The 6,000-nt window shown below is 33.2% G+C and overlaps 1 pseudogene; it reads left to right on the top strand.

Moving 5' to 3' along the window:
- Positions 1–376: 376 nt before the first annotated feature.
- LOC120142332 overlaps positions 377–6,000 on the top strand; it is a 38,650-nt pseudogene continuing 33,026 nt past the window's right edge.

The following is a 6,000-nucleotide window of genomic DNA, read 5'->3' as shown; positions in this document are numbered from 1 at the left end:
GAAACAAACAAAGAGAAAAGTGAAGAAAGAAACCAAAATCCAAACTCAAGCATTAACCCAACAGCACCCCACTTTTTCATTTACACTACATTCCCAGATTTCGTACAGTTTAAGGGTAACGTTCTTCGTCTATCTCTACTACAGTCTTCCCAGATTTCATATGTATATGTATATGTATATGTATATGTATATGTATATGTATATGTATATGTATATGTATATGTATATGTATATGTATATGTATATGTATATGTATATGTATATGTATATGTATATGTATATGTATATGTATATGTATATGTATATGTATATGTATATGTATATGTATATGTATATGGAAACGCTGATGAATCTGAATTCAGTTTGTTTGACAGAAATGGGTGTGGGATATTCAAGGCCATTTGGCAAATGCAGCAGCACGGTGATGGAGATCAATGGCGGCTTAGAATCAATCACTGTGAAATCCATTAGTTTCGGAGATGAAGGAATCAAAACTCCACTTAGATCCATCAGTTTCAAAATCTCAGATTCAGAGCCCACGATTCTAAAATCATTAGGTTCTGGGAAGATGATATTGGAAGGATCTGTTAGCTTCAAAGGAACAGATTCATCACCAGAGAGTTCAAAGATCAAAGCAATGTACACTCAATCCCCAAGAGGCCAAAACCCAGATTTTTCCTCGGAATCTCCGAGAAAATCCCAGATTTCAGATCCAAACAACCCACAAATGGAGGCAGCAACAAGGTTGCAAAAAGTTTACAAGAGCTTCAGGACTAGAAGAAAGCTAGCAGATTGTGCAGTCCTTGTCGAACAGAGCTGGTATGCATTTCAATTCGATATATATTCGAACACGATATCCGAATTTGAATAACATAGATTGTATGTCGTAATGCAGGTGGAAGCTCTTGGATTTTGCCGAGCTGAAAAGGAGTTCGGTATCGTTTTTTGACATAGATAAACACGAAACGGCTATTTCGCGGTGGTTGAGGGCGAGGACCAGAGCTGCGAAGGTCGGGAAAGGTTTGTTAAAGAACGATAAAGCTCGAAAGCTTGCTTTACAACACTGGCTTGAAGCTGTAAGTTGAATTTTGCAGTATACACAATTGATAGTTGTTGCATTGTTTTCCATTATTCGATACCGATTAGAAAGCTTCCTCGTGTTATTCAGATTGATCCAAGGCATAGATATGGACATAATCTACACTTTTATTACAATCAATGGCTCAATTCTCGGTGTCAAGAACCCTTCTTTTACTGGTAATTTTCTTCAATTATGTGCAAACACATTTAGGTTTCTTGTGTAACAAGTTAGACCTGAAAAGAAAATCCCTGTTTTTGATTATGCAGGTTGGATATTGGGGAAGGCAGAGAAGTGAATATCGAAAAATGTCCTCGATGGAAGCTTCAACAGCAGTGCATCAAATATCTCGGTCCTGTGAGTCTTTATTTCTCGGTCCGGTAGTGTTTAACACATATATGCACACCCGAATCGAGTAACATATGTTAACTTGGACTAGAATTATGCTAAACTAAACGATTTTCGTTATTCATCATACAGATGGAAAGGAAGCCTTATGAGATTGTCGTGGAAGATGGGAAGTTCATATACAAGCAAACCAGGGAGCTTCTTCAAACGACCAGAGAAAACAGCGATTCGAAGTGGATTTTTGTCCTCAGCACATCGAAGGTCTTGTACGTCGGCATGAAGAAGAAGGGTACATTTCAACATTCTAGCTTCTTGGCCGGCGGTGCCACGATTGCCGCCGGTAGATTAGTTGTTGACAATGGTGTCCTTAAGGTACTATTTCATATCTTTTCTAGTTTTTCTTGAAGTACATAAGCCTAACACACGTTCTGTGGCATGTTATCGGGTTGGAACAGGCGGTTTGGCCTCACAGCGGTCATTATCGTCCTACGGAAGAGAACTTCAACGACTTCATTTCGTTTCTAAAGGAGAATGATATCGATCTCACCGATGTCAAGGTAAAACACTGAAATATGTTCCTATAAGTTCATATCGTTTTCTGCAAATGGAACCAATGACTGACACATGATGCTTTCATTTTCGTTATATTCAGATGGCACCGGTTGATGATGAAGAAAGCTTCCATAGAACAAGCAACCATATTCGATGCAATTCATCCTCTGAAGACAGCATAGAGTCCGAAGAAATAGGTGCCAAAGATTCGACCAAAACTTTAGTTGATTCAATGGAAGAAGAAACTGGTGCAACAGTAAGGAATGAACCATTTGAGGATGTCATTGCTTCAAACAAAGACTCGAATCACTCGAATCCAATGGTTCTAGACGGAAAGATCGATGAAAACAATCATGCTATTGAAGCCATCGCCGAAGAATCGATCCTTCAAAGGATTAACTCTAAGAAAGGGATGAAATCATATCAATTGGGCAAGCAACTGTCATGCAAATGGACTACAGGGGTAGGTGCCCGGATAGGTTGTGTTAGAGATTTTCCATCGGAGCTCCAATTCAGGGCATTAGAACAAGTGAACTTATCTCCAAGAAGTAATGGCTACACGAAATCGTACTTTTCGACTCAAAACACCAGTGGCCTAAACTCGAAATTATCCGAACCCGAAACCGGTATGAGTGAAGAGATGAGAACCCAAAAGTTTATCTATTCTCAAAAAAGAAAATTTATCGCAGATAGGTCTCCATTCAAGAATGTTTTGAAGCATACAAATACATTGTTTTTTACAAGTAGCTTGATTCTTTTTAGTGTGAATAGAGAAGATGATACTAGGTATTCTTTATCATTATTTTCCAAACCCAGAAAATGCAAACAATTGTTTTATTTGTTCGTTTAGTATCATAAGTTGACGTCACAATTGTAGGAATTTATTTTTTCAAAGGAAAAATAATAGGGTAAACTACATGTTTAGTACCTAAACTATCAATATTAGTCCGTTTTAGTACTTAAACTTTTATTTTTTTTCAAAATCATACCTAACATTTGATTTTTGTTTCATTTTGATACCCCATTGTTAAAAACTTAACACATTTAGTACCTAAACTATCAGTTTTGGCCCATTTTAGTACCTAAACTTTCAATTCTTTTCAAAACTTACCATTAAAATTTTAATGGGTACTAAAATGAAATAAAAACTAAACATTAGGTATGATTTTGAAAAAACTAAAAATTTAGGTACTAAACGTATAATCTACCAAAATTAATAATATTTTTGGCTGTTTTAATGGAATTTCATAATTTTTGGGAACAAAATTTGTGATTGATGTTTAATCACTTAGTTTTTTTACTTTTATTTTGACTATTAAAATTTCAATTAACTCATTCAATTGATTTGCTCCTATTTTAATCATTCATAATTAAATACAGGTGTTATAATTGATTTTTTAATATATATATATATATATATATATATATAATAACTTTAAAATCTTCTTTTATTTTTTGTGAAAAAAATTCTAGATTTTTGAGTTTTTTTTTATTTCTCAATGATGAAACATCTTTTTTCCTTTCAAATCTCAATACTGGAGAAGTGGAGAAAGATAAAGGGAGATGTATATCTTGATTCTACGTTGATCGAATATTGAATATTATATAGATAAGAGTAGTTTGAAATTTTATATTAGAAATAATAAAAAATATCACATCATACGAAAAATAATAAAAAATAATTTAGAGTGATCAAAACATGAATAATTCAAAAGTTCACTGAGTAAATTAGAAAAATTGAAAGTACAACGAGTAAAATAAGAGAGAGAGTAAAATTCAATGAAGAATGATGTATTTTACCCAAATATTAAATAATGAAATTTATAAGTTATCTTATAAGATTTTATATAAAAAATTTAAATTTTTAAAAATTATATAAAAATTAAAGATATTTTAAGGGTAAACTATGTGAATAGTCCCATTTGTTTTTTGTTTGACCGACTTGGATCACCAATTTAAAAATTAAGGGTACATGGTTACTAACGTTATCGATCTGTTCGATTTTAGTCCCTAACATTATCAATATGTTCAATTTTAGTCCCTCATCTATTAACACTAATTCGATTTTAGTCCCTTAATATGTCACATATTCATTTAGGGTTAACGGAGAGGGACTTAAACCAAACGGATCGATAATGTTAGGGACCATTTTCCCTTAATTATTAAATTGGTGACCAAAGTCAAACAGACCCTAAACAAAAGGGATTATTCACATAGTTTACCCATTTTAAAACAAATAAAAATAAACCATTAATAAAAATATTTTAATTTTATTAGAATTTGGGGTAAATTACATGTTTAGTATCTAAACTAATAGATTTTGTCTTTTTTGTATCTAAACTTTTAATTTTTCAAAACTATAGCTAAAATTTAATTTTTGTTTCATTTTAGTACCCCGTTCAAAATTTAACGTTAAGTTTTGAAAAAAAAAGTAAAAATTTATGTACTAAAACATACAAAAACTGATAGTTTAAGTAAACACGCTAAGTTTTTAACTACAAACACTAAAATGAAATGAAAATTAAATATTATGTATGATTTTAAAAAAGTTAAAAGTTTAGGCACTAAATAGATTAAAAGTGACAATTAAAGCATTAAATGCATAGTTTACCCAAATATTAATTACATGCACTTTATTTACGTGTAGTCCATTTATATTCCGAACGAATGACACCTCTTTCGTCCTTTATTTTCAGCCTCATAAAGCTCAGTCAGTGCTGTAGCTGTTTCATTTACTTACACGCTCATCCTCTCTCAGCCTCAAGTTCCTTCACTCTTTCCTCTTTGCTTAAATCTCTTATGCTAATAAACAGTTTTAAACCACACAAAACAAACAAAAAATCGGCAGCATGGAAGTTCGCGCAGAGCTTCTTCAGCCATCGTACCTTCATCATTCATTCCAACAAGCAAAACTGTAACCCCTGACCGATGCGGGTAATCAGATCTAATTTAGAGTGTCATATTTGGGTCATCGGAACGATTCACTGTAAAAATAATAAAAAATTTAAAACTTTTTTATCAGTACAATAAAATCAGTTGTCGCTATTTGAAAATAAAACAGATTTCCAGACTCGTATATAAATCAAAATACAATTACATGCCCCTTAATCACATTTACCGTACTCTACAAACAACACTGGAAGAACTCCCTTACTGATGTCGATAGCTGCACTGGTACAATTCTTTTAACCTGCAATGTTGAGTAATAGAGTGAGCTTCAGAAAGCTCAGCAATATAGAACTACCAGATGATGTTGAAGAACGTGCAGATACAGATAAACATATATTTCCTTATTAGTTCAGATATCTACAGATTTCTTTGGCTGAGCTGAGGTCTCATTGATATTTCAGGTATTAACAGATAGCATTCAGTTCTTATGGAAAATATTTAGGATGTTTATGTTCAGGAGATCAGAATAGGTTATCTAGTGTGTTCTAAAAAATCATGTAACTTTTCAGATCTTTTTAAAACATATATATATATACCACATCCGTCAAGTCCAAAATGTGTAGGTTCCCCAGAACTATACACCCACCGTCAAGTCCAGTAAGGCCCTGAGCACATAGCCGAGGAGCCGATAAGTAAGGCCCTGAGCACACAGCCGAGGAGCCTCCAAGTATACTTCCTCCAACATTACCCCCAAGTAAAATATGTCCGTCCGTAAACGAATATATCAAAAATCAAAACATAAATCAGGTCAAGTATCATATCAAAATCCAAGTCAAGTATCAGATCAGAATCCATGTCAGATATCAGATCAGAATCCATGTCAAGTATCAGATCAGAATTCAAATCGAAAATCAGATAAAATATTCATGTGAGTAGGGAACACACCAGAGTTTATGGATATTATTTAGAGATACTGAATAATCTTAGCAGGAAGAGAAACACTGATTTTTAGTATACCGATAAAATACCGGAAGTTAGAAATACTATTGGAAAAGTTCATTAACTGACGAAATATTAGTTATTCAGAATGTGAATTATCAGGATCATATCTTATTCGGACAGTTTTCAAAAGT

This window comes from Hibiscus syriacus, unplaced genomic scaffold (assembly GCF_006381635.1).
Source record: "Hibiscus syriacus cultivar Baekdansim isolate YM2019G1 unplaced genomic scaffold, ASM638163v2 tig00110828_pilon, whole genome shotgun sequence".
NCBI lineage: Eukaryota > Viridiplantae > Streptophyta > Magnoliopsida > Malvales > Malvaceae > Hibiscus > Hibiscus syriacus.
Note: the sequence above shows the minus strand (reverse complement) of the source record. Positions and strands in the feature narration are given on the sequence as shown.